This window comes from Borostomias antarcticus, assembly GCF_949987555.1.
Source record: "Borostomias antarcticus genome assembly, contig: scaffold_83, whole genome shotgun sequence".
Classification (NCBI taxonomy): domain Eukaryota; kingdom Metazoa; phylum Chordata; class Actinopteri; order Stomiiformes; family Stomiidae; genus Borostomias; species Borostomias antarcticus.
Genome location: NW_028176176.1, coordinates 739951 through 767694, shown reverse-complemented (window position 1 = coordinate 767694; position 27744 = coordinate 739951). Strand labels below are relative to the sequence as shown.

The 27744-nt window shown below is 45.1% G+C and overlaps 1 pseudogene across 1 annotated transcript; it reads left to right on the top strand.

Annotated features, from left to right (window-relative positions):
• The first annotated feature begins 14720 nt into the window (after positions 1–14720).
• Positions 14721–15839, top strand: LOC311328722 (7-alpha-hydroxycholest-4-en-3-one 12-alpha-hydroxylase-like; annotated as a pseudogene). The gene is made up of 2 exons: positions 14721–14930; positions 14975–15839. The product of its transcript is annotated as a 7-alpha-hydroxycholest-4-en-3-one 12-alpha-hydroxylase-like (transcript).
• Positions 15840–27744: the final 11905 nt, after the last annotated feature.

Here is a 27744-nt window from a genome sequence, read left to right as displayed (position 1 = left end):
TGGACTGACCCCCCCTCAGTATCCAACCCTGAACTGACCCCTCCTCAGTATCTAACCCTGGACTGACCCCCCCTCAGTATCCAACCCTGAACTGACCCCTCCTCAGTATCCAACCCTGGACTGACCCCCCCTCAGTATCCAACCCTGGACTGACCTCACCTCAGTGTCTCTGCATGCCTCTTCCATTGCTCCCAGGGAGAGTCATGCAGGTGTCTGGTTGGTGTTCATAGACTTTTGTTGACTTTCGTTGTCTTTTATTATTGTCCTTATTAAGCTCTGCGTTGTGTTTTGATTACAATAGAAGACGGCCCCAGATCTCACACAATACCACACAGTCCAGTGTCCCTTCTTTAGGTGTATTCCAAATGAATCTCTCCAACACAGGATTTGAGCGACATAAAAAGCTGTTTATTACAGAAGGTTTAACATACAAAAGACGATGGCATATAGTCTAATGTACAGCTGACCTGTCTGTATGCTGTCTGGACTCAAATCATCTGAGCTCGAGCACGGTTCTTATGTGGTTTGAGTGCCCCCACCCCCCCCTCGTCTCTTCTCCGATAAGACTGTCTTTCTGGTCTCTTCTGTGGCCTTGTTTTGTCAAGTCAACCTACGCCGCCTTGGCGCTAACCACAACAATTGCTGTTTGGCACAGAGTGTACCAGCCATGGAATGTCATCTTTATCTCATAAGTCTATGGAAGAGGGACACCATTCCTTACAGAAAGCTACATCTACAGCCATACTCAGAGGTCAATCATTATAATTAGGAACAGCTAACAGGATCAGATTAAACCAATATTTCTCTGAAAATCAACCAATATTCAACACCTTCCAACACCAAAGTGAAAATAATTCCTCAATGGGACTGAGGAATGGGGAGTAAGGGGGTAACGGTGTATCCACCTGTGAAGTTATGTATGGTGGTTGGTGAACCAGTCCCAGACCAGAGCAGCCCGTTGGAAACTAACATTATCCCACATGACAACAAACCTTGACTGCTCTGCTCCATCCTGTACAACTGCATTATATAGAGCACCAGATATGTCATTGTGAGTGGAGTGCACTTCTAAAGCATAGAGCGCTTTACAATATCTTCTCTCATTCACTCACCAATGGTGGCCAGCTGGTGTTAGCCTGCTCTTCGGGATAAATTAGTGTCTTACTCAAGAACACGTCAACGAAGCAGAGGAGATAGCTGGAATTGAACTGGAGGCTCCCAGACGGCTACTCTACCTCCTGAGCTGCTGCCGCCCCCTCAGAACGTGATCATGTGTGCAGTACTGGATGGACCTAGGGTGGCATGGTGATGGAGAACTCCTTGCAGATGTAGGAAACTCTTGAAAATGTTTTCAGCTCTCAAAGGCCATATCTAGGTTTTTGCAGGGTGATAATCAATCTAGTAATTATATTCCGTAAACTAAGGCATGTTTAAATTATTTTATTGTGAGCTCACAAGGTATGTCTGATCTCCAGAGCAGGGATATCAGAGTACAAATGTGTGGTCAGAAAACAATGAGTCTCATACTTCAGCCAAAATGACCTCATCTTAAGACCTCCTCCTCCTTATCTCTCTGGGCTAGTGGAAAGGGCTCTCCCCCTCCCCCAACTTAACATTCTTGAAGCTCACAGACCTGCTCCCACACACCACAAAACACTGATTCTTCTTCCAGGAACACAAGGTGATTTTTCCCCCACGCTGCCCAGGGACATTCACAACAGCTCTTTGTCCTGTAACATCTGGGCCCTGACACCTGGTTTTAGATAGATTGAATCCAGCTTCATCAATGAAAATGAGGTCATGACGCTGTGCAGCTGAGCCAAATACCACCAATAGGCCGTTCACACCTCTCATATTGAAATTAATGGAATGCACAAGAACAAGAGCCCTGGATCAGGTCCAAATCCAGCCATCTTGCTAATAACACCACCAGCTAACATTAGCTAGCCAACACCAGATATAAATCTAACCAGGCAGATATGAATAGGCTATTGCAGGATCTTGACAAGTCTAATGCTAGAAGGCCATAAACGCAAATGAAAAAGGATCATGGATCCCTTTACCTGCCCCAAGACCTCATTGTACCATACTTTGGAAAACAAGTACCCTAACACACCCTATAGAACATCTCATCTATGGGCTGCAAGGATTGAGTCTGAGAGAAATAATAATAGGCACAAATCCTTATTAAATCCATTTTAATCCATTGCTTTTATCTATAGCAAGATTGATTATGTTCTCCTAAAACTATAATCAAAGTTTTGATGATTGAGGCCCAATTTAGGGACCCAAATAGGATTGAGTCCACCCAAGAAAAAAAAGTTCCAAAACGAATAATTCCCTTTATTTGACAAACCAATCATAGCCTACATACCAGTGATTATACCAATATGAGGTCATTTTAAGATCAATCAAACATTCAGTCTGGGTCCAGAACCAGGGCTACAGCCAACAGCAGGGGGAGGCGGACTGGACTGGGAAGGTGTTTGCATAGTCCTTGAACTCTGCTCCCTTCTTTTCTCCTCCAGATCCAGGTACCTATAGCCGTCACAACGTGGCTAGCTAATTGTAGGCTATTCTTGACCCACGTTAACATTAGCAAAGCGGTGTACCTGCGCACATGCACAAACAGAGCAGTGCTACAAAGAAATCTATCATATTTATTTTCTCATACACTGGGCGTTTGGTGTTGCCAAGCAATAGGCTCTTTGCTTTGCACAAGTTCCACTACTTCCTGAAATTGTACAGGCATCCTTATTTCCTGTCCTATACCATTGTGCCGCACACCTGATTAATCACATACATCCAATAGTACAGGACAGGAAATAAATATGCCTGTAGAATTTCAGGAAGTAGTAGAGCTTGTGCAAAGAGCCTATTGTCAGACAGTACTTCAGGAACAGTGTAAATCACACAAGTCAACTGCTGGCACGTTGCATGTCTGTGACTGATAAATCGTCAATGACGTGTAAATGGTTGAAATTCATGTTGAAATGAAGCCCCCTCTTTTCCATTGCAACTATAGCAGAGGCCGTTATTCACATAACAGTTGACCGTGTTTGCTTTCTTCACTGACAGAGAGAGAGAGGGGGAAAGAGAGGGAGAAGATGAAAAGATTTCATCAAACAAAGCTCAGCTTTGGAAAGCGAACTGTTGAGGACAAGATCAAAAAGAAAGAGGTGATGATGGTGGTACACTGCCTACTCTTTACTTAACATGATGGGAAAAGCACATTGACGGGATAAATTGTATGTCTGTATATAGATAAACAAATAGACAGGTATGTAGGTGTGTATAAATATACACAGTATGCATGATTATGTTTGGTTAAAAATATATAATTTGTTGACAGGAAACCAAGAGGTACAAGAGAGTGGAAGAGAGGGGACAGGAGGAGAGGACATAGAGATGAGAGGTGAGATACCTGATGTTAGCCAAAGAGACACTACATTAAGTTAGATCCTGGCAAGTTTAAAAAATAATATGGATGGATGGATGGATGGATGGGTGGGTGGGTGGGGGTGTGTGTGTTTATATATCATGTTAATGTTTTGTTAATTTGTGGACAGGAGATGAAAATGGACACCACAGTGGAGGAGAGGTGACGGGAGGAGACCAACATGGATAAAAGACAGGAGGAGAGGTGACAGGAGGAGACCAACATGGACAAAAGACAGGAGGAGAGGTGACAGGAGGAGACCAGCATGGACATCAGAGTGGAGGAGGCCAGGCTGGGAGAGAGGTGACAGGAGGAGCTAGTCTCATGTTTCTAATAGATGGTGTGTTCTCATCAACATTCACTTAAGTTGTGTCCTCTCTGGATGACCTCCACTGCTCTCAGTTAAAGATGATATTAATCCAATATGATGTGTGTTGTTCTTTATAGATCTAGCCTCTTCATTCTGCTCTCAAAGTGCACCAGATTGAAGCACCACAACTAAATGACCTCGGTATTACAAAAATCCTGCGTACAGCCCTGGTCCTGAATGTTTCAGAGTGCAGATGATAACCTCCTTCTAAGCAAGGAGCAGGTGTTCATAATTCTGTCTGCATCACTACACTGAGGTGACATTTTGGTTGTACCGTCTGATCACAACACTAACTGTTCTAATTTTTAACCTATCTGTCTACATATCTGTCTGTCTGTCTCTCTCTATCTTTCATTGTCTGCCCCTGTTTTATTATTGTATCCGAGGCTTCACGTTTGGTGATGGGACCTCAGTGGGTGAGAACAGACATGCTGAATAGATATAAAGATCCAGGCATGGGCAGCATCTTTCCATCCATTTAAAAATAAATATGTATTATTTTATGCCAACCTACATTCAGTCTAGCCCTAACCCTAACCTCTTAGAGTGCAGGAAGTGTCGGCCAGCTGTGTCATGTGTGTGTGTCTCCATTCTCAGCGTCAGTACATCCAGTTTGATGGTTCAACTGGGCCAGTAGACTAAGCAGAGCCTCGACCCAAACAAGGTGTCCTGAATGGTCTCCCAGGTCCGCCTTGTACAACTGAACTGTCAGCCCAGTGTTTCAGTGTGGTCTACAAGCTATTCAATAAAACCTGGAGAAAATTATCTGTATCTTGTCTTTACACTTACAGCACACATGCTGCACAAATGATAACCTTAATTGTATGACACTTGTTTTGTCAAATGCACAAGGGTATCTCTAACTTGGCTAGACTGTGGATGTGGTGACTAGTCCAGGCCAGTCAGCATGGTATAAGCTGCATACAGGTGAGCGGAAGCTGAAACGCTTGTTCCTTGGCTAGGACCAAGGCAGCTTGCCAGCAGGGTCAGGCCTGTGCCGGGAGGTCAGTACATTAGAACCCCCTTAGGCGGGCTGTATGTATCCTAGGTTCTCAAACTTATATTTGTGGTATAGAAAGGTAGAACTTTCTTGGTTGGTTATGCAAGTGTGTGTGTGGTGCTGTTGATTTTCCTCCACACTCCTCTCTCAGCCATATGTTTCCCCTATGTGGATCTGAAAACAGTGATAGGGATTAAATTAGGTTGCTAAGAGAACTGCTAGTCACCAGAAGCATTCAAGAACATAACCCGTGCTGGAATACTAGTGTATGAACAAATCAATACAAGTAGAGCACATCTACTGACAGGCTGGCTGAATGACTGGAAGACTGACTTGGGACCTCCACTGAGGGCATCCCAGTCCTGGCTATGGATCAGTAGGCTAGTGATGCTCCCCTGCCCCTGGGCTAGTGTAGACCATTGCTAGCCTCTACCCACAAGCCATTACATTGATCATAGGCCTACTAAGAGAATACCAAGGGGAGTCTTGGTAAGGCTTTTATCAGGGAGGTTGATGGATTACGTGTTTCAAGCTACATGATTTGCATTAAAAATATAATCTCTCTCTCACACACAGTCATGTAATCCAGTCAATCTAACTCCATAACAAATTGCATTAGGCCTACGTAACTAGCAAGCTAGCAAACAAAGTCAATGTAGAAAGCTAGCTAACTAGCTAGCGTCATTTCCACCATGCCCCTTCTCCTAAGAGAAAGGCGATTCGCCAAATTAAAAAGTGATTGACAACCGTTTCAGGCGAAATTAGTTTTTGATTGACAAGACGATTGTCAGTCTCTGATTGGCCAAAGTAGAAATTGATTGACAGTTGACCCGCCCCCTGGAAGTCTCTGGGCCTGCAGAGATACACACTTGGAAAATTGAGGGGTCTTCTACAGGGCAATAAAGTGGGATCTCTGTATAAAAACGCCTAATGAGAAGCAGGGGGCTTGATACCACAAGGGAACATGCATAATGGGTGGGGGACAACATGTTTACATGTGTACAGTACTTGTTGTTGTTGGCAACCCCGCCCCATTAGCGGACCTAGGACTACAACTGACTAAATTGGCTCTGATTGAAAGACCTGTGCCACTGATTGTTTGATTGGTTTCCATCTGCCTCGTTAGTATGTGTACAGTATTTCTAGCCTACATGTACAGTAGCTCCCATCTTGTTCTTTGTCTGTTCCATTTGCTGTAGCTGTGCATAGTCCCTGGTGTTTCCGGTGCCATCTTGTAAGTCTGTAAGTTTATAAGCTCTGTCTTTTCTTCTTCACTTGTCGAGTGTATACCTTGGTTTTATTGTTTAGTCTTTGGTTTTGTGAAAACTGCTGAAACCTCAATGCACCTGTGACAGTTACATGCAGCCCTTGTGATTGCTTAAGTCAGTATGAAACCATCTATGTCTTCTCACATGGCAGGTAACTCAACAAGAGTTCAAGCCCAGGGGGGGTGCAGAATAAATATGCTAATACGTGTACAGTACATACTCAGGCATTGTGCTGTGACATGATTTTTGAAAACTTATTTATGTATTTATTTGTAGCTGTTACTGTTTCTTCATTTTTTTTACATCTCTTCATCTGACCAGCCAGTTGTCTGCTTACATCTCAATCAGTCTCACCTGTGTTCAATTCAGTCAATCAGTGAATCCATGCTCAGTCCAGAGTCCCACAACTCATTCCCATCACAGTATGTAGGCCTACTAATATGTTCATCCAGGATTGCTACAGTGTAAATAAGCTGCAACATTTATCATTTTTTACTTAGAGCTATCTGAAGCCAGACATGCTCTCCTCATATTCACTGCACATTCTTGCTCAATAAATCTCTAATGTTCATGATTTAAAAAATGACATTTTCATGACATGGTAGATGTAGTGTGAAATGTATTGTGTGCCAGAAACAACCACAAACAACCTCAGATCACAACACCAGATTTAACTTTTCTCCATTTCATGGTGGCCTGCTATACACTGTCGAACAGTGTCACAATATGGATTAGAGCAGGGGTTCCCAACCTTTCTTCCCCAGAGCCCCCCACTTACACCTGATGGAATTTGCCCCCCCCCCCAAATCGGTGTGAACGTCCAGTCTGTGTATGTTTGTGTGTGCAGATTACATCAGGCGTAAGTTAGGGTACAATTAAGTGCTTCGCCAATGTAGCAGGAATATTAATGTTGACACGATTCATAGTCTCTGATAAATTTGTTGAATTTATATGATATTGTAGTACCGTACATACAAGGCTTTTTGGCCCTTCATCAGATATAATCATGTATTTTGCTGTGTGACATGTCAATAACATGATTCTTTGACAAATATTTGTCTAGCTAATATTAGGGCCTCAAATTATCTGAGGTCTGGCGCACCAAACAGAACAATAACAAGACAAGACTGGCTCACTAGTCACCAGACACCAGTCGTCTAACAGGGTTCTTATCACAAACATGCATCAGCAGGTATGTGTGTTCTGATTGGCTGTGTGACAAGCCGCTGTGTGTGTGTGCCTTGTTTTCTCTTCCACAGTTCAAGTTCTGCAGCCTGTTCAGCTATGAGGACTGGGGGAATCATCCCAAACTCCTGCTTCTGCCCGGAAAGGCCAAGCAGCAGGGACGCTGTCAGGGGATGAGCTTCAAAGTGAGCCATCTATCAATACACACACACACACACACACACACACTCACATAGACACCAACAGACACACACACACAGGCCAACACACACACACACACACACACAGACAGACACACACACATGCACGCACACACATAGACTGATACACACTCACACACACATGGACTCACAAACACACACATACTGTAGGAGCCGCAACCTTAGCTGGCAGCATCATCTCTGTCTCTCTCTCTGTCTGTCTCTTTCTCTCTCTCTCTCTCAATAAACAGTATAAAGGAGAGTTCCCTATGGTGACAAAGAAAGGGGCACCATCTTTTATCTTCCGTTGATTAAACCCACCCCCCTCATTTCTCTTCTATCTCAGTACATGCTCAGTTATGGGGTTGGCAAGGAGGTCTACAAACAGGTGAACACTAGACTTCTGTACAGACTTATTAAGGAAATTATCAATCAATCAATGATGTGCATGTGTGTGTATGTGTGTTTGTTTGTGTGTGTGTGTGTGTTTGTTTGTGTCTGTGTGTGTGATTGAAACGTCTAGTATGTCCCTAGCACGTCTGTAACGTCTCTCTGTCTCTCTCTCTCTCTCTCTCCGTCTCTCTCTCTCTGTCTCTCTCTCTCTCTCTCCCTCTCTCTCTCTCTGTCTCTCTCTCTCTCTCTCTCTCTCTCTGTCTCACAGACATGCTCCTCCATCCTCATGGCTTCCTCTCCATGGACGATGACATCATAGTGGGGATCTTGTTGGGGTTTGCGTCCCTGTCTGAGTAGCCAGTTCTTCACTGGCCTGCCGTCCTAACGGTCACCTGGCTACATAGTTCTGAAGCTGTGCCCACAGACCATAACAAGCACATTTGCTGTATGGAAATATGGTATAAAGCCTGATTTACATTGAGCTGCTGTGTACAGGAAGTCACAGATTCAAAACACAACAAAATATGTACAGTAAGGGTTATGGTTCCCCTCACGATAACAGAAACGTATGTGAGAGACTGGGGGAAATTCTACTGATGTAACTGAAATTGTTAGATATGAAGTGAATGGAAAAGAATGTTAAATCCATTGGGTGTTAATCAAAAAATTACATAAATGTGATGCATTTTGATTTAATTAGGTTTATTGCATAAGCCTCATTATTATGTATTTCAAACAAATATATTATTAATCTTGAATAGATAACCTGATTATTATGCATTTCAAACAAATATACGTTATGTATTTTGAATACATAATCTGATTATTATGCATTTAAAGCAAATAAACTTTATTTATACTGAATACATAAACCTGGTGATTATGCATTTCAAATAAATAGGTTTTATTACACTGACAAATATGCATCATGTAAAGTTTATTAGGTACATTTATGTTAAAACTACCTAAAGCAAATTCATGGAAATTTGTCATGCAATTAAATTACATAAATCTTAAAAGTTAGGCTTAAATATTTCTGAGTGCAGTGTACCAGTAGAGACCAGTGTATCTGAAGGAGCCCAGTGTACCAGTAGGATACCAAGCCTAGGTCTGTGTGAGTTTCAGAAGAACATCTTCACTCTTCATAGTGTTTATAATCTGATAATCTGCATCCTCTGCTTGCAGTTTGAGGTCTCCTAGCTGAGCTCTGTGCAACACCGCCACTATGTGGTTGACTGCTATCATTGCATGTTGATGAAGGTCTTCGGGTGGCCAGTTAAATAGTGTTACAGAAACATGACAATAACTAGAATAGCGCTCAGAGAGCACAGACCTCTGCCTGTGATGCATTTCGTCAGCATGTACAATTGTTGAATGTGTCCTTTTTTAGTTTAGCAGTTCTATATGGCCAACTTGAAAATGCATGTTGCAGATGAAATATTGATCACCTTGATGTAGCTGAATCTGTTGCAGTGTGAGACCAAGCTGATCAGGGTGCTGTTCTGGGTTTAAAATGACCCGCCATAGGAATTGAATGGGTAAAATGACCCGCTATAGGAAATGAATGGGTAAGACAATATTATGTTCATCCAGCAGATGGAAAACATCCCCATACACACCCACAGCCACAACTCACCTGGGTTACCCGGGTTCTAGGTCTAAAATGAGCCCCCGTTTTATAGTGTTCAAGGCCAAAATTGACTGATCTGTTTTAACTGCTCTTATATGAACACAAAACCCATAAATCCCCAAATGAATGTGAACCACCTGAAGCATTCAGGTCAATACCATTCTCTTAGTGTACACCACATGCTCCCCCACACGTCCATAGTGTGAAACCACTTGGATACTGAAAGTGTAGAGCCATTACCAGTCAATACAAAGTTATTCTAAGTGTTCATCTTTATCCTATTAGTGAAACATATCCAGATGAAAATGATTTATTTCAAAACAGCAATACACCCATCCACAAAACACAAAATCAGTGAATGTTTTGATTTGTATGAACATGATGTCAATATGTCGTAGCCTTCCAATTAATCCACTTAAAACCTAGCTAGTGTTGTGTTCGGCTGCTAACACTTAATAATGGAACCGGACAACAGTGTGCATACGGCTATACTTTTATTCACAGCTCCCATTACAGGCGGCCATCACTCTCGCTGGCTCCCGCATCACTGCCTCGATCAACCTTGACGTCCGTGACGTCATCACGTATGACACATCTCTCCTGTCAAGAACTATGTTTACAGTGTCTGGAAACATAAACAATTTCTCTTAAACGCCAAACAGTGTTTCAGCTTTAACCCTCAATTAACAGTTTCAGAGCCTGTAACAATTACAACTGTAGAGAATAAAATAATAACATAACATGACAAACAAAAACAAACTCTTGTTACTGTCCCATCACCTCATATCACCAAGCTCCCATCACCTCATTACTGCCCCATCACATTTCCTCAATGAGTCTCTGAAGCGCCTTGGTCTGTCTACCCAACCTCCTCTCTATGTCTATGTGTTCACCACACTCACATATGGGCGTGTCACACACCGGTGACCCTGCACTAGCGCCCTCTGCATTTGTGTCTTCAGTACTGTCTTCATTTTTAGGTACCTTGAGTAAGTGTCTGCGATTTCGCCTGTATGTTACCCCCTCGGGCGTCTGCACCTCATATGACCTTGGGGCCACATTCTGCAGCACTCTTGCATCTAAGTTCCAGTACTGACCATTGTGCAGTTTTACTCTGTCATCTGGCCTCAGCTCACTCAGGACTTTAGACCCCCTGTCATAGTCTCTTTTCTGCCCCAGTTTGTTCCTACGTTTTGCCACCACTACTTCTGTGTGTCCTGTAGCTGATGTCCCTTCACTCTCCAGTAACTGTGGCATCCGTGTTTTGATCTGTCTATTGTTGTACAGTAGCTCAGCTGGCGCTTTGCCATTAGACAGTGGAGTTGCTCTATAGTTAAGTAGAGCAAGATAAGGGTCAGTCCTTGAGTCAAAAGCTTTCTTAAGCAGCAACTTTACGATTTTCACCCCATTTTCTATGAGACCGTTAGACTGAGGGTATTTGGGGCTTGATGTCACATGTTTGAATGTGTACGCCTTAGCAAAGGCACTAAACTCCTCACAGCTAAACTGTGGACCATTGTCTGTCATTACATAGTCTGGTATGCCATGACGGGCAAATACCGACTTGATGTGTGTGATAACCTGAGATGCTGTTGTGTTTTGTAGGAGCGCCATCTCTGGAAAGTTTGAAAAGTAATCTACAAGGAGCACATAGTGCTTCCCTTCTAGCTCAAACAGATCTATACCCACTTTGCTCCATGGTTTACACACCTCCTGTTCCTCAACCCACATGGGTTCTTTTGTCTGCCTTGTCCTATGTTTTTGACATGTCTTACACGAGCGTACAGTTTGCTCTATGTCTGAGCCCATCCCAGGCCAGTATAATGCTGCTTCGGCCCTTCTTTTAGACTTTTCCATGCCCAGATGTCCCTCATGTATGGTTATTAACATGTTGCGTCGCATCACCTTAGGAACTACTATCCTAGAGCCCCTAAACAGGATGCCATCTACCGCCGATAGCTCATCCCAGTACTGGTGGTAGGGTGCAGGTACTTTGTGTACAGACTCACCCAGGGTGATTGCTTTCACTACCCCTCTAAGTGTGTCGTCCTCAGCTGTGGCTCTCGCTATGACAGTCCACATTTCATTTGAGACTGGGCAGCTCTTCCTTATCATGCACAGTTTCATCTTGCTCATACTGTTGCACTGGGACTGTTGTGTCGTACGCACGTGAGAGCGTATCTGCTACTAACAGTTCTTTACCTGGTCGGTACTCAAGGTCAATGTCATATTTCTGCATTTTTAGAAACAACCTTTGAACCCTAGGTGGTGTGTCTGATAAGCCCTTTTCCGAGATGGTCACGAGCGGCTTGTGATCTGTCTCAGCCCACACCTTTTTACCATATATGAACACATGAAACTTTTCACACCCATATGCCAGAGCCAAAGCTTCCTTCTCAATTTGTGCATAATTGCACTCTGAGGTTGTCAACACCCTTGAAGCGTAGGCGACAGGGCGCCATCTGCTGTTGTACCTCTGCAGCAGCACTGCACCTAAACCTGACTTTGATGCATCTGCTGATATTTTGGTTTGACGTTTCTCATCATAGTATTTCAAGACAGGGGCTTTCACTATTAAGCCTTTTAACTCATCAAACTCTCGCTGATGGTTGCTGTCCCAGTTCCAGTCAGCTGTTTTGACCAGCAGTCCTCTCATAAGACTGGTGTGACTGGCTAGGTAAGGAACGAACTTGCCTACGTAGTTTACCATACCTAAAAATCTCTGGACGCCCTCTCTGTCTGTCGGTGCAGGCATGTTTCTGATTGCAGAAACTTTGCCTTGGTCTATTAGTACACCCTCTTGTGTTAACCGTTCCCCCAGGAAGGTGATCTCTGTTTGCCTGTACTGGCATTTGCTTGCATTTAGCTTTAAACCACTGGACCTGGCTGCGTCTAGGGCCATTTTCAGCCTCTCATTATGTTCCTCCATTGTGCTTCCCCAAATCAGGACATCGTCTATGTATACCTTTGCACCCGGAACCTTCTCAAATATCTGTTGTACTGTTCTATGAAATACCTCAGGTGCCGAAGCCAATCCAAAAGGTAACCTCTTAAAGGAATACCTTCCAAAGGGGGTATTGAATGTGCTGAGTTTGACACTGTCCTGGTCTAAACCTATCTGCCAAAACCCGGAGGAGGCATCTAGTTTAGAAAAGTATTTTGCACCAGCTATATCCCCAAATATGTCCCCTCTTATAGGCAGCTGGTAGTGCTCTCGTTTCAGATCTTTGTTCAACTCTTTGGGATCCATACATAACCTTATTGAGCCATCCTTTTTTTCCACCACAACGAGTGAGTGTACCCACTCTGTAGGCTCCTCCCTCTTCTCTACGATGCCCAGGGACTCTAGCCTGTCTAGCTCAGCTTTAAGACTTTCTCGCAGTGCCAAGGGCACCTTCCTGGCAGCATGTATGACCGGTTTGCATGGCTTTTTAATCTCTATTCTGTGTGTGACACCCAGCTTCCCAATGCCCTGGTATACATCTGCATACTGATCTTCTATGTTGCCCTTGTCACTTGCCGTCACCTCATGTACACGTTTCACTAAACCTAAAGCATTGCATGTTTTGAACCCAATTATGGGCGTCTTTTTACCTTGCACAATGACAAATGGCACATCATATCGCTCACCTTTCCTGGACAGTACCAAAGTGCATGTACCACATGTGGGAATAGCCTCCCCACTATATGCTCTTAGTTTCACTCTGTCTTTAGTGTTCACAATGGCTGGGATCTCCAGCCTGGCCAAATCAATCTCAGACAGTATGTTGGCTTGCACTCCAGTATCCAACTTGAAGCTGATGTCTGTACCATTGACCCTGTACTTGCCAGTCCAATCTTCATCCTTCACTGTTGGACCGGACACCATCCCTATGAAGAGTTCTCCTGTACCGTCACTGTCAACGCTGTCACCATTGTCGTGCTGTTCGATGCAGCAGACCTTCTTCTGTTTGCAGACCCTGGCGAAGTGGTTCCTACCACCACACTTGCGGCATTCTCTCCCGAATGCAGGACACTGCTGTGGTCTGTGTTCTCCACCACAGCGCGAGCACTGCCTTAGCTCCTCCCTCTGGTTTTTTTCTTGTCCTTCGCCGCTTTTGTTTGTGCTTTGTAGCCATGTCTATTTCCATAACTGTGTCTTTCAACTGACTACAGTCCATGCTTTTTATTCTATTCTGTGTCACTTCTCTTGCCTGACAAATCTGTACAGCCCTTTCCAGGGTCAGGTCAGTCTCTCCAAGCAACTTCTCTCTCAGTCGCTTATCGCGCACTCCCATCACAATCCTGTCGCGGACCAGTGAGTCAGCAAGCCCGCCAAAATTACATGACTGACTTTTTAGCTTAACGTCCATGATAAATTCCTCAACACTCTCTGACTCGGTCTGTGACCGGCTGTTGAAAATATATCTTTCAAATGTCCCATTCTTTTTCGGAATGCAAAACTCAGCGAATTTATCCATAACCAGCTTGATATCTTTCTGCTGTGCCTCAGTTAGCTGCATACTATTGAATACATCTAACGCATCCGCACCTGCTACAGTCAGGAACAATGCAACCTTCTGTTCAGCGTCCCTGTCAGCACCCGCAATTGCAGTCACATAGAGCTCGAATCTCTGTTTGAACTTTCTCCAGTTCGCCTCGACATTTCCCGTCAGCTTAAGTTCGCCCGGAGGCTTCAGATGATGCTCCATCTTGACAGCGCGGCGTGTCTCCCGCTCGCTCGCCTAGCTAACTTTCACTTCACTTGCTAGCTAGCAACCTGCCGTCTCGTCCTCCGACTTTTTCTTCTCTTTTTTTTTTTCCGTCGTTTTACTCGTCTGCCCGCGAGCCATTCATGAGTCTGAAAACTCCTGGTACCATGTTGTGTTCGGCTGCTAACACTTAATAATGGAACCGGACAACAGTGTGCATACGGCTATACTTTTATTCACAGCTCCCATTACAGGCGGCCATCACTCTCGCTGGCTCCCGCATCACTGCCTCGATCAACCTTGACGTCCGTGACGTCATCACGTATGACACAGTGGCGACATTGCACGCATACTTTATTACATGACTCTATTGGTACAAACATTTACCCGCCAGCGTGGCAGATAGCCTCCGAAATTTAGTCGCCAAATGGAAATTTTACCCGCCATTGGCGGGTGTTAATTTTCAGCCCTGAGCACAGTGTTTGACTAATACAAAGGAATATAGCTGGAGAACAGATTAGCTCTGCGAGTAGCACAGGAGAGGATGATGGGCTTTCTGCTGCCATTCCTGCTTGCTCTGCTAGCCTTCCTCCTTGGAGGACTCTATCTCCTGGGGACCTTCCGTCAGAGGCGTCCCGGGGAACCCCCCTTAGATAAGGGACCCATTCCTTGGCTGGGCCATGTCCTGGAGTTTCGCAGGTATACTGCAAAGTTCCTGGAGAGAATGAAAAGGAAACATGGGGATATTTTCACAGTGCTGCTGGGGGGCTTTTATTTCACATTCGTCACAGATCCAAGCTGGCCTACGGGGTGCTGCTGCCGTTGGAGAAGATGGAGGTGGAACGTCTGAAGAGGCTGTTCTGGAACACGCTGTCGGTCCAGAAGATCAGCACCAAAGACAATGTCAGCGGCTAGGTGCGCGATCAGCAGGAGATTAGGGAGGAGCACGGCATGCAGGAGTTCATGCAAGACAGGTACATGTTCCTGCTTCTGTGGGCGTCCCAGGGTAACACGGGGCCGTCAGCCTTCTGGCTGCTCCTCTATCTCATGAAGCACCCCGACGCCATGAGGGCGGTCCGGGCGGAGGTGGAGGACGTGCTGAAGGAGGCCGGGCAGGAAGTGAGGCGTGGTGGGCCGCTCATCGACCTGACCCGGGACATGCTGCAGAAGACGCCCTTCATGGACAGCGCCGTGGAGGAGATCTTGCGTTTGACCGCCGCCCCCGTCCTCACCAGGGCCGTGCTCCAGGACATGAGCCTCAAGATGGCCGACGGACAAGAGTACCAGCTCAGGGGAAGGCGACAGGGTGGCCCTCTTCCCCTACACCACCGTTCAGGTGGACCCAGACATCCACCCCGATCCGCACACGTTCAAATATGACCGTTTCCTCACACCAGACGGGGGCAAGAAAAATGATTTCTACAAGGGCGGGAAGAAGCTGAAGTACTACAACATGCCGTGGGGGGCTGGAATCAGCATGTGCCCTGGTCGTTTCTTCGCCACCAATGAGCTGAAGCAGCTTGTTTTCCTCATGCTCACGTACTTTGACTTTGAGTTAAAGAATCCAGATGAGGAGATCCCGCATATTGACATCAAGTTCTGGGGCTTTGGGTCCATGCAGCCAACTAGAGACATTCAGTTTAGGTACAGGCTCAAGTTTTAGGTTTGAAAGCACACTTAGATGTTAATCTAACCAAACTCATAGTAGTGATGAATCTCTTCGTCTCTTATTATTGTCCTTGATTAGCTCTGCGTTGTGTTTTGTTGTTTCTGATAAAAGACGGACCCCCAATCTCTACTATGTACCACACAGTCCAGTTTCTCCTTTCTCAGGTGTTCAAATGAATCTCTCCAACACGGGATTTGAGCCTCAGCAAAAGCGATTTATTCCAGAAGGTTTTACATACAAAAGACAATGGCATGCCTAATGGACAGTTGACCTCTCTGTATGCTGTCTGAACCCAAATCAAATCATTGGTCTCGTTGCAACGTTCTTATGTGGTTTGAGTGTCCCCCCTCCCTCGTCTCTTCTCCGATAAGACTGTTTCTCTGGTCTCTGCTGTGGCCTTGCCTCGGCGCCCAGGCCTTTATCTCTAACCACAACAATGGTGTTTGGCCCAGAGTGTACCAATCATAAGATGTCTTTATCTCATAAGTCTATGGAAGAGGGGCACTTCTTACCGAAAACTCAAAACGACAGCCATACTCAGAGGTCAATCATCATAATTAGGAAATAGCTAACAGGATCATATTTAAAGGCATTTCTCTGAAAATCACCAATATTCAACAATCCCCCCTAAGATTATACGTGAACACGCAGAATCATAATGATCAAGAGAAATGTTGTCATCCAAAACCTAAACCTGAACAGCCATTATGCAGAAAGAAAAAGAATAACTGAACAGAAAAACGTGCTTAAGATAAACAGTGAAGGATTAAACACTGTAATCTAAAATACAACAGGTTTCCTCTAGTAGGATTACAATTTTCAAAGAAAAAAGGAAAACAAAATAACCATCTATTAGGTTACTTCATGTATGAACCTAATATCCATACAGATACTCCTTACACATTATTACATAACCCCTGTCGGTAATGGGCCTCTCATCATTGGTCTACGGGCGGACGAATGTGACGTCGCGGTAGAACACCTCGCCTATGTGTAGCGAATTAGTCATGGCTCTGATCTGTTCAATCTGATTCTGCAACAGGAGTTGATTATCCGCAATGGTGAAACAGCATGTCCGCCTTAATTTCTTACACTGCCTTCCGCATGCTAGACATCTCCTCATTAATCAAACCCTAAGCATCAGTTGTTCTGTTGGACAACGTCCCAAATGCCACTGCAAGTTTCTCAATGTCCGTCACTAATAATTCGACCCCCACGCTAGGCGCGAAAAAGAAAAACAAACTATCTTTCTAGACCCCATGTGAGTGAGTATGCCATCCACAACCCCCGCCCTAGTCTCTCTCCTAGTACGGCGGATTTCAGAATGTTGAATCGGTCTTTCTCCCACTATCCCTTTAACCTCCTACCGCTGAGTCCTGCAATCCTGATGGGTAACCACCCCTGGCAAGGTAACCCCAAACAAACAGGAACCCGTCCAGTTCCTTGGTAGGACCGTCTCCCCCCCCAAACCCAGTAGACCCCCCTAGGGTGCGCAAGTTCCATCTACCACATTTCAGAGCAGTACAAAGCCTAGTATGCAGACACTGGCTGTGCCCCACATTCCCTGCTCCTCTCTCTCTCTGTAGACAAAACAACCCTGGGTTTTCTGCGGAAGAGAAACTGGTGAACTGATCTGAGCCCACTTTTGCGGTCCTAACCCCACGTTCTCTGTAGGTCCCTCCAGAGTGGAATCTAACCATCATCTGAACAATCCCTCTTTCTAATTCAGCGTCTGCTACTTCCCTGGAACAGTTGATGTATCGTAGCATTAAAGTAGAGTTAAAGGGGTGTGCCATTTGAGGCACTCCGCCCGCTTGGGAGTCTGGGATCTGCATACACACAAAACATGGTGACACATTCTTCACTGACGTAGCTACCTCATAAGCCCAATTTCAAAGCAAGGTTTTCCACTGCTGACGGTGTTGGTCTAACCATGGAAAACCACAGGATGATAAGACACAAACCCTTCATGATAGCAACTTGAAACCACCCAAATCTAGTCTGTGAGTTCGAATCGACGTGTCTTCTCCCTGAGAGACGTTCTTTAATTGCTGTGTGTATCTCTGCTGTGAAAGGAAAATTACTCTAGATCCGAGTGCCCCCGGCCCAGAGATATAAATGACCTTTTTAACAAAATACACGTCTCAATACCCCTGTCTCCGTTTTAATGAGTATATCTCAAGTGCAACCTGGAGTTTTTATTCACAGAATGACAATAACCTACACCCTCCACGTCCTGTCCCTGACCAGCAAGCTGTGAATGGAAGATGTGGTTATTGTGTGGTGTGAAAGTTCAAATGTCCTGTCTTGGTCTGTCGACGTCTCCACCCGGAGTAGTGTAGTCCTCCCTGCTGAACTCCAGCACACGTGGCCACCGTGTCCCAAGTCAACCCGGAAGTCCTTCTCTCCAACTCCACCTGTTAGCACAGAAAAACACAAGAAAACTGCGGCAGTATCATGTATTCCAAAACTCAGTTCGTAACAGCATATATCTCTCACTCACTCTCTCATTCAGACCAGACCTAGAGATTATGGTTTAACAAAATTCTTAATTTTAGCATTATTAATTTCTAGAAAAACCCCCCTTTCCACTCCAGACTGTGACCCTCCGAGAAGGTCCGTTCTAAGCCTGCCTGTGGTCTTAGCACCCATTCTCCTGTCCCTTTAGCAGCGCTACAGTCACCCGAGCAGTGGGCACAGGTATAGAGCATTACGTCGTAATTCTCTAAGTTGTCGTCTTCATCCCGAGTCGGCCCCCACCGCTAGACGGATGGTTCTTTAGCTCAAGGACTCTGCTCGAACAACAGCTGCCACGGCTGTCCCTAGTTTTGGGGTGCTAAGCCTGAACGCTATTCTACCCGATGTTTTTAAGTCTGGAGTGGTTGACTCTTCAATTTATCTGATTCAATACTACAAGGGTGTGTTCGCTTTGAGGTGTACTCAGTCTAATCTGTGTCTGGTGGTGCAACCACCTTGCATTGACTGGCATGAATCCAGTTGGGTTTCCCTACTACCTTAACTGCTGTGTGGGTGATGAGCCAGGTCTGATAAGGTCCATCCCACTTTGCATCTAATTTCTCTTCTTTGAAAACTCCTTTATCATTACGTACTGGCCTGGGATTAGAGCCTGTCCCCCCTCGGGGATTTCGCTCCATACTGCCAGCACCTGTTTGTGGGCCCTGGCCACAGCCATGCTCAATTACTCACAGTAACCACTCAACCCCTCACTAGTGAGATGAACATCCGCCTGCCACAGATGACCTCGAAAGGGCTAAGGCCCATCTCCTGATTGTGTTGCTCGAATGGAGCAAAGCACGAGACTCAAAGCGTCGGGCCAAATCACGCCCTCCTGATGACTTTGTGAGTCTCCCCTTGATGACATGGTTCATCCTTTCAGTCTGAGTCCACTGCTCTGAGGATGATAAGAACAGTGAAGTGAATCTGTGTTGCCAGATAAGGGAGCAACCGTTGTGATGCAACCAATTTCTGACCTTGTCGCCACACTCGTCTGAGTCCATTTCTGCCCCATTTTCCATCCAAGTCCAAACCCCCCCCCCCCCCTCTCAGTTTCTAAACTGCATCACCTTGTAGTCAGTGACAGTATCAATCTGATACGGGGGTGCAGGTTGAGCTGAGGACAAATGGCTAGTATGGTATCTCTGTCACGAGCTGTCTGTTATGCTTTGTTTAAATGTCTATGTCTCTGTTTGTGATATTCTCTGCCCTAAATAAATGACCTGTTCCTGCATAATCTGAGCTTTTCCCAGACTGGCCTTGTGGCCCTGCTCATAAAGATGTGTCAACCGGACCTTGAGGTCTTGTTCGTGCTCTGACTCAGTCGCACTGGCCAAGAGAATATCATCCACATATTGAAGGACTTTGTCTTTTGCCCAGGTTGGCAAATTTGCTAAATCAGGTTTTGTTACCTGGTTTAGATTCCATCTGACCTTCCCTTGTTGAAACTGAAGGGAGGAATTAATTTGTGTCAGCACATCAAGCCCCAAAACCTTCTCTTTACCCATATCGGCTCTCCTCCTGCCCCATCATGCACTTCCTGTTTAGTTAGTTTACTGTCAGTTCCTGATAGGCACTGAGGAGGAAGTCAAATTGTCTGCGCCCCTTCAAGGACCCCCTGATATACCGGTCTTTGAAACCTTCAGTCTGTATCAGGGCCGCCTTAAGGACGCGGAGCGACGGCTCAACTAAAAATGGGGAGGCAAGGAGGAAGGGAGAGGTGAGGGCTGAGAGGAGGAGGGGAGAGATGTGGAGGCCGTGCGTGTCGTCACTGCCACTGGAGAAGGAGGGGGAGGGGTACAGGCCTCCGCTGAGTTTTACCTCGACTCAAACTCCATGAGAGTGTCCTTTGACCTTAATCACTGTCACCTTTTGGCAGGCTGATGGCCTCCATGAGCTCCCTAACCAACTCTCCCTTCTTAATGGGCGTCCCTAAACGCTGACAGGAAACCTCTCTGTTTCCAACGCTCTCCAGAGTCATGCCATGTGCATACCGACTGACTACATGGATGTTTGCAGTCTTGCCCTTTAAGTGGAAAGTGATGGGAGACATTTCGCGTAGGTGATTACGCAACACCTGATGATAGGTGTTTGGGAAGCTGTGTAAACCCAATTGGCGTTCAAATGAACTGATATTGATCTTCATCAATATTGAAAGCTGTCCCTGGTTGCACCTCTTCTGCAAGAGGGACGCTAAGCCTTGTGTCATGACTGAAACCCATTGGTGTTCAGGTTTCAAGGCACTGAAAATGGTGGACCGGTCTCCACCAGGGGCTCTATCTTATCCCCATACTCATTGGCCACTCTGTAGTTCACACAGAGGCGCCATTCACCTGAAGGTTTCAACACAGGCCACGCTGGGCTTTTGGAGGCCCTGTGAGTTTCTTCAGAAAACCTTCTATCACTTCTGTCTTTTGTAACAGAACGGCCTTGGCCACGGAGTGGCATCAGCTTCTGAATAATGGGGGAGCCGTGTGAGGGTGAAAGCTGTTCTCTGAGCTTCTGCTCCCACAAAAATGACAGCGTTCTCGTTTGTCATCCCTAGCTCTGAATGGGATCTGTGGAGCTCTGGCTTTCTCCTCTACTCTCCTGACCTCGGTGGTGATTGCTTTAGTTAGAATGTCACCGACCAACGGGTGACTGGCCTGAGCCATGTTCACATCACCTATATCGCATGGATATTTTACACTAACCGACCAGCATTCTAGATTGTCATCTGCACCGACAGTAACACCCCCTGGTCGTAGGGGGCGCCAGGTTGAAACAGCTGGTGGGAGTGTTACATCTACAGTACGATACCTCCTCTCTCTCTCTCCTGAGCTTGTGAGGAGGGGGCGGAAAACTTGGGCTCCTCCTTTAACCTCTCGTCATTTCTGTCCTCATCTAACAGCATTGTCAGCCCCGCCCCCCTCGAGTGGGACGGGCTCACTTTGGTAAGATGAGACAGACCTCCGACCGCCATTGACGGTGTTCTATGTCCTCCTCCGACTCCCCTCCCTAAGCCTACTCTGCTCTCGCTGATAGTCAAGCGACTGGCTTCCAGAGTTTGGCTCTGTGGCTGTGTAAGGGAGGGGCTGAGTCGGGAGCGAGAAGGAACGGCTCCAGCACTCCGCTGGAGCAGATAAGGTCTTGGTTCACATAGTATGATTTTATTATAGTGACCTAACCAAACCGCTTCCCTAGACTGTGCATAAATACACACCTAGAATAACCATGGGCGTCAATGCACATACATCACACACTTCCCTAGACTATATATACATACATCTAGAATCCATATGCGACAATACACATACATCACACCCATCCAAAACCCCGTTCTTTCACGGGGGCCCTCTCAAGGACTGCTCCGCTGGAGCAGATAAGGTCTTGGTTCACACACTATGATTTTATCACAGTGACCTAAACCAAACTGACCAAACTAACCAAAAACCCCCGATCTTTTCACGGGGGCCTTCTCAAAGGGCTGCAGACCTTCAGAAGTGACCTACCCCCCACCGATCTCTCGCGTGGGCGGGCAACCCCAGGGTGATAACCCTGCTGGTCTTCTTTAAGGCGAATTCCTTAAAGGTCATATACCCATACCTAAAACACATGCAAGCACCGTCAGGTATCTAGGATGTACAAATATCCGACATGTAGCTACATATAGACATACACATGTATCTAGCATTCCAAACATCAGACATGTAGCTACATATAGACATACATTTACATCCAGCACTGGTTTTGTTTTACGTGTTGAGAGATTATGTGTGGCATTCTTAGATTTACTGATTGGTTCTTTTAGGATCGGGACATCCAACCCACTCACCCGTTGTAGTTTTTGGTCTCTGAGGCGGATCAGGTCACAGCTGCTCACAAGGCGTCCCCTGCTTTCACGGCTGCGGCTGTTCTGCTCGACCGGTCTTTGGGCTCGTCCAGGTTCTGGATGTCCGATCCGGGTCACGGCACCAATTGATGAATCTCTTCGTCTCTTATTATTGTCCTTGATTAGCTCTGCGTTGTGTTTTGTTGTTTCTGATAAAAGACGGACCCCCAATCTCTACTATGTACCACACAGTCCAGTTTCTCCTTTCTCAGGTGTTCAAATGAATCTCTCCAACACGGGATTTGAGCCTCAGCAAAAGCGATTTATTCCAGAAGGTTTTACATACAAAAGACAATGGCATGCCTAATGGACAGTTGACCTCTCTGTATGCTGTCTGAACCCAAATCAAATCATTGGTCTCGTTGCAACGTTCTTATGTGGTTTGAGTGTCCCCCCTCCCTCGTCTCTTCTCCGATAAGACTGTTTCTCTGGTCTCTGCTGTGGCCTTGCCTCGGCGCCCAGGCCTTTATCTCTAACCACAACAATGGTGTTTGGCCCAGAGTGTACCAATCATAAGATGTCTTTATCTCATAAGTCTATGGAAGAGGGGCACTTCTTACCGAAAACTCAAAACGACAGCCATACTCAGAGGTCAATCATCATAATTAGGAAATAGCTAACAGGATCATATTAAAAGGCATTTCTCTGAAAATCACCAATATTCAACAGTAGTGAGTGAGTATTTAAGGGGTAATTTGTTTGAGCGCACAACATGTCCTGATGAAGACTGACAAGGTCGAAACATGTTGACTTTTTTAAATTATGTAAGCCTGATACATTAAAGTTGCACTGAAGTGAAAAAAGCATTCTGTCCCATTTTGGTTCACATAATTGGTCATAGTGTTCACCTATTCAACGATGTATGCCAAAAAAATTACAAAATTCTACTTTTGTTGTAATCCTATATCAAAGTATATAATTTCTTACTTCCTGCAAAACGGTAGGTCGCGTGCAATGACGACATCAGGTACCTTAGATTTTAGGCCAATAATCTCACGACATCCACCCGTCAATCAACGCTATCCTTCTCTCGAATCTGTCTAAAATTCCTCTAAACATATGTCCCACCCTCACAGCTTGTTTGCATCGGAAATACGTAAAACTACGGAAGTTAGATGATCTCAAACGTCTGTTTCTGTGCGACTTTAAAGGTTTTTTAACATTACCACTTCCTTTCCGAATACTTATTCTGAGTGCCTGGATCTACTTTTGTTTTTGGATATTGCCTCCATTCCCAGTGATCCAAGAACACCAACAACACTAATGGTTTATTTCACTTTTTGAGCACCTTGTTCCTCCCTGTTGTCTAAACTCATAGTAGCGTTCATCATTACAGTAGGTTATGTTGAAATGTTGCCATATTCAATAATAAAGTATTTTAGATCATCATGTTACTGTGAAAACTGTTATACGTAGATTTACTCATATCTTATCATCTTTATTATAACAGTATTAAAAACTGAATTCCATCAGGTGTAAGTGGGGGGCTCTGGGGAAGAAAGGTTGGGAACCCCTGCTCCAATCCATATTGTGACACTGTTCGACAGTGTATAGCAGGCCACCATGGAAATGGAGAAAAGTTAAATCTGGTGTTGTGATCTGAGGTTGTTTGTGGTTGTTTCTGGCACACAATACATTTCACACTACATCTACCATGTCATGAAAATGACATTTTTTAAATCATGAACATTAGAGATTTATTGAGCAAGAATGTGCAGTGAATATGAGGAGAGCATGGCTGGCAAGTAAAAAATGATAAATGTTGCAGCTTATTTACACTGTAGCAATCCTGGATGAACATACTAGTAGGCCTACATACTGTGATGGGAATGAGTTGTGGGACTCTGGACTGAGCATGGATTCACTGATTGACTGAATTGAACACAGGTGGGACTGATTGAGATGTAAGCAGACAACAGGCTGGTCAGATGAAGAGATGTAAACAAAATGAAGAAACAGTAACATCTACAAATAAATACATAAATAAGTTAAAAAATCATGTCACAGCATAATGCCTGAGTATGTACATGTATTAGCATTTTTATTCTGCATCCCCCCTGGGCTTGAACTCTTGTTGAGTTACCTGCCATGTGAGAAGCCATAGATGGTTTCATACTGACTTAAGCAATCACAAGGGCTGCATGTAACTGTCACAGGTGCATTGAGGTTTCAGCAGTTTTCACAAAACCAAAGACCAAACAATAAAACCACGGTATACACTCGACAAGTGAAGAAGAAAAGACAGAGCTTCTAAACTTACAGACTTACAAGATGGCACCGGAAACACCAGGGACTATGCACAGCTACAGCAAATGGAACAGACAAAGAACAAGATGGGAGCTACTGTACATGTAGGCTAGAAATACTGTACACATACTAACGAGGCAGATGGAAATCAATCAAACAATCAGTGGCACAGGTCTCTCAATCAGAGCCAATTTAGCCAGTTGTAGTCCTAGGTCCGCTATTGGGGCGGGGTTGCCAACAACAACAAGTACTGTACACATGTAAACATGTTGTCCCCCACCCATTATGCATGTTCCCTTGTGGTATCAAGCCCCCTGCTTCTCATTAGGCGTTTTTATACAGAGACCCCTCAATTTTCCAAGTGTGTATCTCTGCAGGCCCAGAGACTTCCAGGGGGCGGGTCAACTGTCAATCAATTTCTACTTTGGCCAATCAGAGACTGACAATCGTCTTGTCAATCAAAAACTAATTTCGCCTGAAACGGTTGTCAATCACTTTTTAATTTGGCGAATCGCCTTTCTCTTAGGAGAAGGGGCATGGTGGAAATAACGCTAGCTAGTTAGCTAGCTGTCTACATTGACTTTGTTTGCTAGCTTGCTAGTTACGTAGGCCTAATGCATTTTGTTTTGGAGTTAGATTGACTGGATTACATGACTGTGTGTGAGAGAGAGATTATATTTTTTAATGCAAATAATGTAGCTTGAAAGACGTTATCCATCAACCTCCCTGATAAAACTCCCCTTGGTATTCTCTTAGTAGGCCTATGATCAATGTAATGGCTTGTGGGTAGAGGCTAGCAATGGTCTACACTAGCCCAGGGGCAGGGGAGCATCACTAGCCTACTGATCCATAGCCAGGACTGGGATGCCCTCAGTGGAGGTCCCAAGTCAGTCTTCCAGTCATTCAGCCAGCCTGTCAGTAGATGTGCTCTACTTGTATTTATTTGTTCATACACTAGTATTCCAGCACGGGTTATGTTCTTGAATGCTTCTGGTGACTAGCAGTTCTCTTAGCAACCTAATTTAATCCCTATCACTGTTTTCAGATCCACATAGGGGAAACATATGGCTGAGAGAGGAGTGTGGAGGAAAATCAACAGTACCACACACACACACTTGCATAACTGTTGCACACTTGGACATTTAAGAATGGCGTTCCAGGCATGCATGGATTTTTATGTCTTCTTTATCTCGGCAGAGTACTGCAAAATACAAAACGTGGCACACATCATTCACGCAGCAGTCTCGCATTCTCTACGCTGCCTCTGGGAGAACTGAACGTCTGCTCGTGCGCGATACAGAAATATTCCTGAACATACCCAACCTAGAATGTTCACTAAACAATATAATGTTACATCTAGAGCACGGAATTCACAGTATCCGCTTAATAATCAAAGGGATTCTCTACACACACTCACACTGATAACATTCTACACACATTCATCATTGATCCATTACTGGCTTACGTGACATTAACCACTCAGCTAGCTAACATTACATGGCTAATCTGTATTGCTAGGCGGAGCTCCGTACTTTTATGCAACTAGCAAAACTCCGGTGGATTACAACATAACAAACGTCTACATTGCAGATCCTCCATACATTACATATTCATCATACAGTGGCGTTGCATACATTTTGTCACATTATCTCACCTGCAAAATACAAAACGTAGCACACATCATTCACGCAGCAGTCACGCATTCTCTACGCTGCCTCTGGGAGAACTGAACGTCTGCTCGCACTGACGTCCTGACCTGTACCCAAGGCCCACTGCTGCCCTCTACTGTGCCCTTGGGAGCATAACTCGTTCTAGCCATAATGAATCTATTGAAATCACAAGTGATGAATGCACATGAATATCTCAATTGCAAGTGAATAAAACAATACAGTATCGCAGTACATAAACAATGCAAAAACAAAACAGGTTGATGGGGGGTGCCTCAGGATGTCCCTAACTTGACTATAGTCCCACATAACCAACCAAGCAAGTTCTACCTTTCTATACCACAAATATAAGTTTGAGAACCTAGGATACATACAGCCCGCCTAAGGGGGTTCTAATGTACTGACCTCCCGGCACAGGCCTGACCCTGCTGGCAAGCTGCCTTGGTCCTAGCCAAGGAACAAGCGTTTCAGCTTCTGCTCACCTGTATGCAGCTTATACCATGCTGACTGGCCTGGACTAGTCACCACATCCACAGTCTAGCCAAGTTAGAGATACCCTTGTGCATTTGACAAAACAAGTGTCATACAATTAAGGTCATCATTTGTGCAGCATGTGTGCTGTAAGTGTAAAGACAAGATACAGATCATTTTCTCCAGGTTTTATTGAATAGCTTGTTGACCACACTGAAACACTGGGCTGACAGTTCAGTTGTACAAGGCGGACCTGGGAGACCATTCAGGACACCTTGTTTGGGTCGAGGCTCTGCTTAGTCTGCTGGCCCAGTTGAACCATCAAACTGGATGTACTGACGCTGAGAATGGAGACACACACACACGACACAGCTGGCGGACACTTCCTGCACTCAAAGAGGTTAGGGTTAGGGCTAGACTGAATGTAGGTTGGCATAAAATAATACATATTTATTTTTAAATGGATGGAAAGATGCTGCCCATGCCTAGATCTTTAGGTCTATTCAGCATGTCTGTTCTCACCCACTGAGGTCCCATCACCAAACGTGAAGCCTCGGATACAATAATAAAACAGGGGCAGACAATGAAAGATAGAGAGAGACAGACAGACAGATAGATATGTAGACAGATAGGTTAAAAATTAGAACAGTTAGTGTTGTGATCAGACGGTACAACCAAAATGTCACCTCAGTGTAGTGATGCAGACAGAATTATGAACACCTGCTCCTTGCTTAGAAGGAGGTTATCATCTGGCCTCTGAAACATTCAGGACCAGGGCCGTACGCAGGATTTTTGTAATACCGAGGTCATTTAGTTGTGGTGCTTCAATCTGGTGCACTTTGAGAGCAGAATTAAGAGGCTAGATCTATAAAGAACACACATCATATTGGATTAATATCATCTTTAACTGAGACCAGTGGAGGTCATCCAGAGAGGACACAACTTAAGTGAATGTTGATGAGAACACACCATCTATTAGAAACATGAGACTAGCTCCTCCTGTCACCTCTCTCCCAGCCTGGCCTCCTCCACTCTGATGTCCATGCTGGTCTCCTCCTGTCACCTCTCCTCCTGTCTTTTGTCCATGTTGGTCTCCTCCTGTCACCTCTCATCCACTGTGGTGTCTTTT